The sequence below is a fragment of the Acyrthosiphon pisum genome, chromosome X (genome assembly GCF_005508785.2).
Source record: "Acyrthosiphon pisum isolate AL4f chromosome X, pea_aphid_22Mar2018_4r6ur, whole genome shotgun sequence".
Classification (NCBI taxonomy): Eukaryota; Metazoa; Arthropoda; class Insecta; order Hemiptera; family Aphididae; genus Acyrthosiphon; species Acyrthosiphon pisum.
This window is the reverse complement of record NC_042493.1, coordinates 106437264-106449657: the sequence shown is the minus strand read 5'-3', so window position 1 is coordinate 106449657 and position 12394 is coordinate 106437264. Positions and strand designations below refer to the sequence as shown.

General features: G+C 27.7%; 1 long non-coding RNA gene across 1 annotated transcript in view; it reads right to left on the bottom strand.

The window, feature by feature from the left end:
- LOC115034655 overlaps positions 1–4309 on the bottom strand; it is an 11304-nt gene extending 6995 nt beyond the window's left edge. The window contains exons 1-3 of the long non-coding RNA XR_003839987.1: positions 3796–4309; positions 2211–2322; positions 1938–2136 (exon numbers count right to left, since the gene is read on the bottom strand). This is a non-coding gene — a long non-coding RNA (uncharacterized LOC115034655). The remainder of the gene's footprint in view (positions 1–1937; positions 2137–2210; positions 2323–3795) is intronic.
- Positions 4310–12394: the final 8085 nt, after the last annotated feature.

Below are 12394 nucleotides of genomic sequence, written 5' to 3'. Positions count from 1 at the left end.
GCTGGTATTGTTCATTTTCAGTACCTACTTAACGAAAATAAGATTAACCCATTAGCGCCGGAATTTTTTTATTTACAATTTTAACCAATATTTTGTTGAAAACATAATATGTAATATCATAAAAATTGATGTAAAAAATCTATGTTGCCATATGGCAACGCACGGCGTTAATGGGTTAAGAATATTTTACTGTACTGATTGATTTAAATGTAACAGTTACATATTTTCACATTTTAAATGCTTTTGATATCGATTATATTGAATTCAAATTCGAATATTAATAATTAGTAAATAATGGTGATAAAAAAAAGTTTATGGATGACCAGTTGTGGCAACAGGCAAGTAGTAAATACTAAATGGAAAAATTTATATTGATTATACTGCGGCGATTTACTAGTGAGGAATGAAAAAAACTGTTTAAATGTTTTTAAAATATGTAAGTATAATATACCAATACATGTTAGATTGGGTTATTATCTACTTATTAGGTGTCTTTATCATAATAATAAACATAAATTGAATAAGTATAAATTGAAACTGTCACAACTCATGACTGTCGTATTAATAACTTATAAGTAGGCATTATGAATATAATTTCTGGGCTTGTGGCTTGTTGTAATGTCTTTAGGATTTTATATGATCAACTTATGTTTCCCCTATATTATTAGTAAGTAACAGAGCTCAAAACTTCATGAATTTGCATATTTCTTAGAAAGCTACATATACAAAATCTGATTTGATACAAATTTGTTTCATTGATATACAATCAAAAAACAAAAATGTATTTTACAAATTTTTGCATATTTTACTATATTTATGGATTTTAATGATGGATTGCATGTAAATGAAATAATTCAGTGGTTCAATACAATTTAATGGACCAATTATGGGCCACTAAGCCATGTACAAGATACCATTAGCTCTCTATTGATTCGTTGAATGTTTAGTGATTGTTCAAACAACCTTACATAAACATATTACTGTATGTTATGTTTACTGAACATACTGAATCAACAACAAATACATTTTCAATAATTTGAAAAAAGAGCTACCATACTATCGACTTTGTCAATATTTTGAATTATATTAAATACCGATTGTAAAAATTTGTTATGATCAAGATGGTCTTATTTAACATTTTCTCAATATCTAATAAACAATATTTTATTTTTAAATAAATATAGATAACGTTTTTTTCATGTAACTTATGTCATATTTATATTAGTACTAATACTTATTGTGAATAAAGTTTTACAAATTGTATATATTAAAAAATAAAATAAAATAAATATATCTTGATTTAATATTTGGTGTATTTGGTACATTTAACTTTTTTAAATACAGCTGGGAATAATGTTTAAAGATCTACAAATGAAAAATATACACAAAAAATTATTATCGAAAATTATAATTTGTTTTAAATAATTATGCTTTTTCCAAGTTTATTTATATATAAACACATATATTGTAAAAAAAATAATTGCATATTATACTAAATATATTTTTAGTACATACGTATTTATGTACACTATACACATATAATACTGCTGTTTAGTGCTTTTAAGTTTCAAGCCCTGGTAATAAACATGATCATTTAGTTTTCATTTATAAAATTAAATAAAAATCTAAAATTCTTTGTAAATACATCATTTTTTCTTTTCCGTTTGAAAATATTATTTTTTTTTTTGTTGATTTTTTAAAAACATAATATTATATATTATATTCAACATGGAATCTTCAAAACCACATAAATTTACTAAAATTTGGAAAAATAAAGAATATATATATTTTTGCATTTGAGTTGAATGTATTAAGAAATTAATTTACGTTAAATCAAATCTTTGATATGCAGCTTCCTAAGAAATATGCAAATACCTGAAGTTCTAAACTTTGATAATGATTACCTTATTACTATAACTATATTATATTTTAATTACTTTTATTACAGAGCCGTAACCGGGAAATATAACAGTAGGATTAAGTCTAAAATCAATTGTAATGATTTTAAATATTCTGTTAGATCTTCAAATACAGTAGTTCCCTCTCCAAGTACACAATCAGCAGAGAACAATGCATTATCTTCTTCCAAAAATATAACTATATGATATAGTTGTATGTACAGGTGTATGATGAATTCTAAAAATATTAAGTAGTAAAATTATAATTGTTTATGCAATGACAATAGTATGGGAAGAAAATTCAATAATTACATTAATGTAGCCCTTCAACTTCAAACTTTTGTTTATCCTCTACAAAATGTAATGGAAAGTAGTAATCGCGTTTTTTTGCCAATTTTGAGATTGAACTTTCAAACTTGACGTTCTGAAATAAAATTTAAAAGTATGTATTCATTTATACTCATATTAAAAATATATTATATTATTTCGATAAAATATACCAGGGGAGAGCAACGTAATCAGAAAAAATTAAGCAATAAGAAATTTTAAGTTTTAAATTTATTTAACTTCAATGATATCTATAACGTATATATTTTTTTATGAAATATTTTATTATAATCAATCATACTTATCTATAATTAATGTTAATAATACAATTTTTTATTTAAAAAAAAAAAATTCTTTTATTGTCCCAAATAATTGTTTTTGCTACATAAAGCTTTATGTAGTTTTCAAGGGTAATAACAAAAAGCTTATGTTAAGTTTAGTATATACCTATAATTTCATTTATTTTTATCTAATGTATTGTATTTTTAATAAAACGCTGAATTTGAAAAACTACAATTGATTGATGTAGCTCATAAAAGTACATTTCTACTATAGTTAGGTATACTAGTAATAGGCAACTGAAGTTGTTACTCTTTATTATTAAGTATCTAACCAACTGTAATAAATAGCTCTAAGAAATTAATTAAGTCTTAATCAAGATTGCTTTCCATTCACTAACATATTAATTTAACCCTATTTATTATATTATATTTTATTTTTTATAAAATCTTGGCTGCAATTCAATTGGCTCAAATAGCATAATGGCTTCTTTTTAAATACCTACAGAATATAACTTAATAGACTAGGATGAATAATTAAAAGTCAGTTTTATTATGGCAATCTTCTCATAAAATATATGTGTTGTCAAAATATGATATAAGTACTTAATGTATATACTATATTTGTTTTAACAAAATGTTAATAATACACAGAAATAATCATACCACAATACAATACCTACTCAAATGTTCCATGGTTATTTAGCTTAAAATATACTACTATAGCATTAAATTTCTAAAAATTATTCTAAATGTTGACATACTATAACTTGTTATAAGTAATTTAAGTAACAGAGCTCAAAACTTCATGAATTTGCATATTTCTTAGAAAGTAAAAAATCTATGTTGCCATATGGCAACGCACGGCATTAATGGGTTAAGAATATTTTACTGTACTGATTGATTTAAATGTAACAGTTTTCCAAATTTCAAAAGATTATTACTGTTTTAAAAGGTATGTTTCTCTTTTGCTTAGGTGCTAACTGAACTATGTGGTGAAAGATCTAATAATCAATTAAAATTACTAAAAAAAGCATAAAGATCTTCACAATCAAAATATAATCTATAAACATCTAGACACTAAGCATTGAAAAAGAATTTGTCAAATATCTAGATTTTGAGAACATTATTCATTGTTCAATTTTTCAATTTAACTTTATTTCAGCCCGCATACCTATGGGACGCCTAGTCCGGCTCTGACTATGGAAAAAAACAACAAGAAGAATTTTGCCCATTCAAACAAATCGTCTAAACCCAAATCTATATTTGATATGCCTATGCATAAAACGTACCGTTGACGTGCGCCAACCACATGAGTTTCGTATCCTGCAGCGTCATGAAACTGGGATTGCATCCCAATACCTGCAGCACTCTGGGCGTGACGCTGCTGAAGAGACAACGACATCTCGGAACGGACCTGGAACGTGGTTTGGTGCTGCAGCCTACTGACGACGACTGTGGCGATCGTGCAGCGATGAACCAATGTTGACCAATGATCTCGCCTAGGCCCCATTATGAGGGCCACATAACACCCGTCATCACCGTCACAACAATAAAAACATAACGGTAATCGAATTGAATCCGGCACAACAATCGATCGACATCCAAAAGATTTTACCTGGTGCAGCAGCAGCTGTCGGCGTAATGCGAGTAGTCTACGACTTACGACTGGCGACCGTCGGCCGACGCGGTTGGTAGCGATCGTAGTCGCTGTGTCACGACATGGTCGATGTATTGATTTTCTGACCTACGATCGGTGAGTGATGAGCATACCTTAGAGCATAATAATTATTATAACGGCGCATTACACGTTACATTGTTCTATGCTCGTAGTTACTATACAGTAGTTATTACCTTGGTATTTTTACCCGAGTTATTATTACATATTATTATTATTTCTGATCTGAGAAATGAGAACTTGACGGCGAAGAGACGTGAAATCATTGAACTGAGATAACGTTATCTCGACTCGTGGCGATAACAATAATTTATTATTATATTACAAACACCGAATAGATTAAATTTCGTCTATCCTGTGTTACAACCACTATTAATAAACAGACTATAAACTGTAGATTTTGCATTTTTATATATTGTATTAACGTTTGGAATACTTGACAGTGATTATTTTAAAATCGGGGCAAAGTCGAGTTGTTTCTCGTACAATACTATAATAATATTTTAATAGTTTACGATGTGTGTAGGATTTATCTCGGACGCAGGGCCGCAATTAGGGGGGGGGGGGGGGGTACAACTGCCCCGGGCGCTAGTATTTTAGGGCGCCAAATGTTGTGGCCAGAAATATGTCACTGTTAATTAATCAAATGTATAATTTAATTATTTATACAGTATATAATATATTATATAGTATATAGTATTATGCTGGTTGACATTTTTTTAATTAATATTAATTTGCATAGTTTATATAATTTCATTGTATTTATTCGTGAAATACTACAACTAATTAAATATGTTAAAAGAAAACAATTTATATGATGAATTATAAGCAAGGTTTAGGTGACGTTCAAGCAATAATTACTAAACAATATTTTTAAAAAAAGTACACATTGTAAAACAAATATTCTTTTCTGTGCTCAAAATCTAAAAGGTTAATGAGGATCTATCTCTCATATTTTCCGTGGGTAGGCCCTTTAGGGGGAAGCAATTTTTTTTTTGCACCGGGGCGCAAAATGTCTAAATGCGGCACTGCTCGGATGCCTAAAGCGATTAATAATAAAATAATAACTCGACAAGCTGGTGTCGTAGGCTTGGTTTACTGTTCGTTTGATTGCCCAAACGTCACGTTCGACGGGGACTTTCAGTAGATTAATTTATTTATTATTCGCGTGGGAAAAATTTGATCGTGTTCTTATATTATAATATTATTGTTATTATGTCCGATGTCGTTAATTATGATATTCGTCATTTAATGGTAATTTGTTTAACATTTTTGAATTTTTTAAAGACTCCTATTAAAACAAATTTTCAAGAGTAATCTTATGTCTAATATTATATTATTTAGAAATATGAGTTTGTATTATACCAAAAGTAGTTTAAATAATTTATACAGCTGGTTATATACAAACAAATATATATAATATATTAGTTATGATTATTAGAAAATTAATTTCATATTTCAGAATATAATTTACTAGGTATGCAATGTAAGTTGTGACTACATTTTTAAAATTTTAATTATTTATAGTCACTATAGGTTGGACAGTGGAACGTTGAAGGTAGTATTTTTGAGCAATTGCTCCTACAAATTGTTGGTGGTTCCCCTGCCCCAAAATACCTAGGCAAGTATATCATAGAAAAATACTAAGTATATAAATACATGCCTTTTTAAGTGTCATCATAAATAAAAAGGGGGCAAGTGGGTAGCGATCTGTTGTACATTAGGTGTCTAGTGAAGTGACTATAATGGATGTGTTAAATTTGAATTCAATTATATAAAATCATTGATTCATATCAAATGCTTTCAGCGTATTATATTACTAAGTATATTTTATGATATAGGTAATTGTGATTAAATTTATTTATTTTACTATTAGGCATTAGTACTACACTTCTACAGTAGGTTAAATTCATTTTGGCGGGAAAAATTGCATTTAAAAATGTTATTTTGCATCTAACATATAATAATATATTTTAAAAGTTTTAAGTACCCACAAATAATGTTTTTAAATTACAACAATGTAACTAAAATCATTATTTTTTGGTTTAAACATCTCATTTTATCTAAATTTGAACATGAAATGTCTATAAATAAAAACTGTCTGAATATTTTTAGATTTTTTAGTTACAGTATGATTTACTTATGTGGGACTTTGTTTTACAATTTCAATTCTTAGCCATAAAAATTGAACATTTTATACATTTTTAACTACAAAGTAATTTGCAAATTTGATAAATGTTGTCAACAATTTAACTTTAAATACAACTTAGGAAAAATAATCATGTATACGTATTTTTAATATTTTTAAACTGCTAATGTAACAATATATTATGAAGAGCCTTGTAATAAATTTTCAAATTTTCTGACGGAACGTAAAAATGTTGTTGATATTTATAGAAACAAAAAATCTCAAAACGAGTCAAAATATTTTGAAAATGTAATCAAATATAGACAATTATAAAATTAACATTTGGTGTAAATTTAAAGCATTTAGGATTATTCGTTTTTTAAATACAACATAATAAGAAAATCGTTCCATGAGAAGTCGAGTGATATATAGCGTCTAACTTCAGACGCTCGTAAAAATTAGTGTGGATTTACGCACAACTTAGTTTTTTATTTCCACCGACAAGAACTAATGTATGGAACCTTGTGTTATATTATCGATCTTTTCACTGACACTTGAGCTCACAATTGTTTACCTAATGTACATGCCTATACTTATAAATATTTAGGTTTATTATTTTTAATATAACAATTAATGGAAAAATGTATTATATTATAAATGTATGAATGTATCAATTGAGTACGAAAAACCTGATGGTGGTAGGGTGGGTGGTCAAATTGTATAGTTTGCCTCAGGCCCTAAAAATGTTCTACACACCACTGCATACGGTTATACAAATATATAGGTATATGCAAATTTTGTACCTTAATTTAAAATTGTTTTTTAGGACCTAGGACCTAGACTCTAGGTGGACTAAATGTCATTATGGTGATGATGGTGGAGAGGGGTACCTATTGAATAGGTACATTTTTCTCCTCACAAAAAATTAGTTTAATTACCCACTGACTTAAGGAAGGTAGCACGACTAAATATTAATTTATTCAAAAATAATTATTGTGTTATTGTGGTTTTTAAAATGTTTTCTAAAATTATTAAGCCGTTTTAAAATTGATCATTAGTTTTATAACTTGTATTTAATTTACGATAATTTAAAGTACTCCAAGATTCGATACAATAAAAGTTAAAAAACACTTAAAAAACCAGTATTTTAACATCTATAAATATTAAATACATACATAGGTACTTATTATATTCGATTTACGATTATTCAGTTTTTTAGAAAATTTTTACTTCTAACTTGTGCTTAATAATAATTATAATAATATAATTATAAATGCGTAATATGTAATAAAATATTAACAATTACATAAATTTATAAAAAAATTTGGTACAAAAGTATAACATTTCCTCGATATAGCTCGAGGTTAAACTGGGGAGAGATAATCTAATTACAGCAAATAACATAGTTAATTATATAGTTACAAGGTGGGTATAAGTTAGGTACTACAACACGACAATTAATCTTATATGAGATCAGTACAAAATATATGTATAAGTATAACATAATAATAATTAGGTTAGTTAAGAATTCTGTTACTCAGTTAACTACCGTGTTAGACTATGGTATGGTCCTTACAAAAATATTATTGTAATAAAACATTATAGTTATAATGTTGCATACCTATTTTTTTTAAACATTTTAAACTTATTGAAATTATGAATGTACAAATTATATTTAACACAAATGTATTTTTTTTATATTTTAATTTTTAAGCGAGTTATGAGTACTTTAAGACGTACAAACAATTTACAATTCTAGAATACAGGTAGCTCGCTTTATAATTAAAATATAATAAAAAACCCATGAGGTTGCGTAGATAATAATCTTACCTTTAGATTTTATAAGAGGTCAATCCGCTCTAATTTTTAAACTATAACTACAGAGCTACACGTGTTCTGCTGAGCGTAGAATTCGGTAGGTATATATGTTACGCACTTGTTAGACGGAACAACTTGAATAACTTGAAAGCTATACGGTCATACCTAACTAAGAAACGACATTTTTACCACATATCAAGGAAAACTTTGGCTGTGCATTATCTTTTTTATTCTTTTGATATCACTTATACGAAAAAAGTTATTATTGTTTCAAGATCCATTATTGTTTTGTGTTTTTCAAGCTTTAATAACTTTTTTTTAATTTTCATATCGAAAAAATAAAAAACGATATTGCACTGCCAAAGTTCTGCTTTTTACGTGGTGAAAATTTCGTTTCTTAGTTATAACCGTAGCCATTCTCAGCTCTTTCCCACGACAAAACACTATTTGCTATACGTTTTACATTTGTAAGACGGAGACAAAACGCATACGGTTGTAACGTCCTCTTAAGGCTTAACAATTGCTAAACTATAAGACCAACGCGAGTATTGAAGCTGCCTAAGCTAAGCAAATGATTTTTGGATACAATGATTTAATGGTAAATATTCTACCGTCGGAAATAAAATAAGATTATTGAAAATAAATTTGAGCAGGTACCTACGTATATAGTGAGTTAAAGTGACTTCACGTTTCCAAAACTCGAAATTGAGTATCATAATACATTAATACCTTCCTCTCCAAAAAGAAATTTCATAAGTATTGGAATAATGTAATAAGTAAGGTAATTTTTTAGCTGATAAAAATAATTCTCGTTTCTCATCTCATCTATAACTATTGTCGATTCTATTCGATTCAAAATTTAGATTTTAGGGTGCTGCTGATGAAAATACGAAATTTAAAGAAATTTTTCTGTGACATAAGCGCCAAAATGAGATAAGAACAAAAAAGTTGTATCGTACGAAAGCGCCAAAATCCTAGATATCATTTGTGTGTCACGAATAACAGATAATATTACATTTAGAACTATATATTGTATTTTAACATTTTATTATAAGCAATTTTTTATAAGATCGAAAAAATCAATCGATTTATTCAAATTATAAACATCAACTGATTTATTAAAATTATAAATCATTAATTTGGAATTTTCTTCCAGCCTAAAGCTCAATATAATATAAGCAGCATATATACCTCCACCTTAGTATTTCTTAAATATACAAACTCGCATAAGACAGTATTTAACAATATAGTCATGTAGACATATTCTGTGAACATTTTTAATTTATCAAAGTAGACAATTTATTATTTTAGAAAAAAAAATTTAATACATTACCTATACAATATTATACATATAGGTATCTATGTAATAAAAATTGAAAAAAAATGTCTTGGGGATCTATCCTCCCTATTTATCCTCTCCCGTTTCACCGCCACTGGAAAGTATCTGAGTATGACGACAATCTACCCACGTTCAGCGACAACAAAAAAACAGGCGTTGCAAATCACGACCGATAACACGGTGATGGGATTAACTATGGGATGGATAATAACGATGACTAACACTCTCAACGGCGACTTGGAAAACAATTTAAAGATAGGTAGGTAATCAACAAAAAGTTCCCATAGCGCATTAGCGTAATAATTAGGGCTGAGATTTTAATGCCCTAAGAAATCTCTAAATCCCATTTCACATTATAAGTATAGTCTGTTCAACATAGAAACGGTAGTTGGTGATGACAAATTTTCGTCCGTGACAGTCGGACGCCTTCCCCACAGATCAGCTAGTGCTTGCTTGGGAATGAACCCACACACCTGCACAGCCCAGCTGATTACCGTTCTAAGCTGAACAGACTATAGGAGTACTCCAGTACAGTCAATTTTTCATTGGTAAGTATTTTAATTATTTATTAGGAAAACAATATATATATAATATATATATCTTAATCTTAACATAATATCATATAGGTAAAAATAAAGCAAAACTTATCTCATAGTTAAAATTTAAAAACAAGTATTCAGTTTCAAAGAAATCGATATGTACTAATACTATCTATAGGTACATAAATAAATACAACGCTTCAAACAAAATATATCCTATCTTGATATAATTTGATAAAAACATTAAGCTACATGTCGATGAATTACATTTGAGAGGAGTAATAATATTATTTAAATCTTTGAATGGTGGTGTTTTTGTTCCATTTGTTGAGGATCGAAATTTACGTTTAAAGTTGTTTAAATTATGAGTATTTTCTCGATCATAGAGTTCAAGACAACAAACGTCTGAACCCAGTCCAAAACTTGCATGTGCAGTTATTAATTTCACTGGTATTATATGTAGGTACTAGGAACTTGAAACTTTTAAAATATTTAGTTAAAAGATTTTCCATAATTTATTATGTTGTAGACACAACATTGTAGTTTTTTATTTCGTTGCTAAAATTGTATACTAAATACGGCTACAATAAATGTACAGCAATAATTCAACCTCTAAACTACACGTATAACTATTTAACAAATAAAAAATTAATATTTGTTGTATACGAGCGTATCTAGCGTGTTAAAACAGCAATCGTTTTTACCTTTAAACAACGTGAGTACACTGTACACCTATTTGAATGAAGTGTGAAACATTAGCGAATAGATAGAAACAATTAAATACTAAAGTATTGTTATTAAATATGTCTAAAGTTCTATTTACAAATTACATTTATAAGAGTTCTTAACTACATTCTACAATAATATTATTAACATAATGGGCTTTCATTAAAAAATCCGTGATATAAATTCTAAGATCTCGTAAGATTAATAGCCCGTGGTTTTGATTTAATTGTAATAAAACCATTTTCTATTTTTCTATAAATTATACTACCTATCTATGAATATTAACCAACTTGACTTGATGCGCTTAATATCACTTAAATATGAGTTTATTCTTTAATTTTTGGACACGAAAAGTTATACTATAGTTGGATAAATATGAAGAAAACCCTTGAAATACGGACAGTCAATGTATACACGAGGGTCCAATAATTATTGAATTTATATTTTAAACTTATTTTTATAATCTATGTATTATATTTTAACAATTATCGAAACTTCGTAGATCGATGATAAATAATCTGGGATTGGTATGAATCTGGTATACGACTGCCGACTATACAATAACATTATATTTTTTATTACGCTTTTTTAATAAACTTATACCTATTCAATTGTGTATGATACAAAATTTAAAAATACAAAAATAATATGTAAAATACTAATCTATGGTAAGAAAATCCCCAAATTATGTATATTAAACGGCTTAATTTGTTAAATTTTTGTGTCTAGGTGATATGCCTTTGTGTTGTGTGAATTTCCGAGTTCTAGTTATGAATTGTGATTTATAACAGTTATAAATATTGATTGAGAGTAGGTACCTATATAATGGATGCAAGGCCATTTTAATGATCAGTTGAATTATGTTTAATAGCCAACGCATATGTTTATTAATACATTTGGGTGGGGGTTGTCTGCCCGAAAATCTAGTGACCGAAAGTCTAGTGATCGAAAAAAAGTGATCGAAAAGGTATCTGGTCGAACAATTTTTTGATCGAAAAATATAATATCGAAAATGCAAATGATCGAAATGTTATGTAATCGAAATATGTCGTGGTCGAAAAATATATATTTTGTGTTAATTATTTAAAAAAAAAACATAAATTATTAAATAAAATTAATTTAAATAGGTATTATAACGTAGAAAAAAGTTTTTATAAAATATTAAAATAACTGGTAAAAAGGCCATCGCAGGTAAATGTCTAGCAAGAAGATTGAACTCAGGATCATTTGCATATTTCGTCAATAACCCAATATTTTGAATTTTTCTATAAATACTCTGGCATAAATGGAAAAAATATGTTGAATGAGTTGCTTGGGGAAAATTTTCAGTTAAAGAATTTATGGCCGCTTTTTCAAAGTTTGTTATTATTTCCAAGTCATTAGTTTGTGTAATATTAATATTGTTTTCGAGGCAAAATTCATTTAATAAAAAAAATACTTGATTATATAGCTCTTCACTTTTACCATTCATCAGAGCAAATACTAATGGTACGAAAATTTCATCGGGTTCCGCGTTTAATTGATCCGTGAATAACATACATCTGTTCGAAAATTTGAGGGCAAGCCTTGAATGTTCCATCTGCTAACCAGCAAATAGATTCGCTTAAATATTTACAGTTATCATTCGTCGTAAACAATAGCAAATTTTCATTTTTTTTAATTA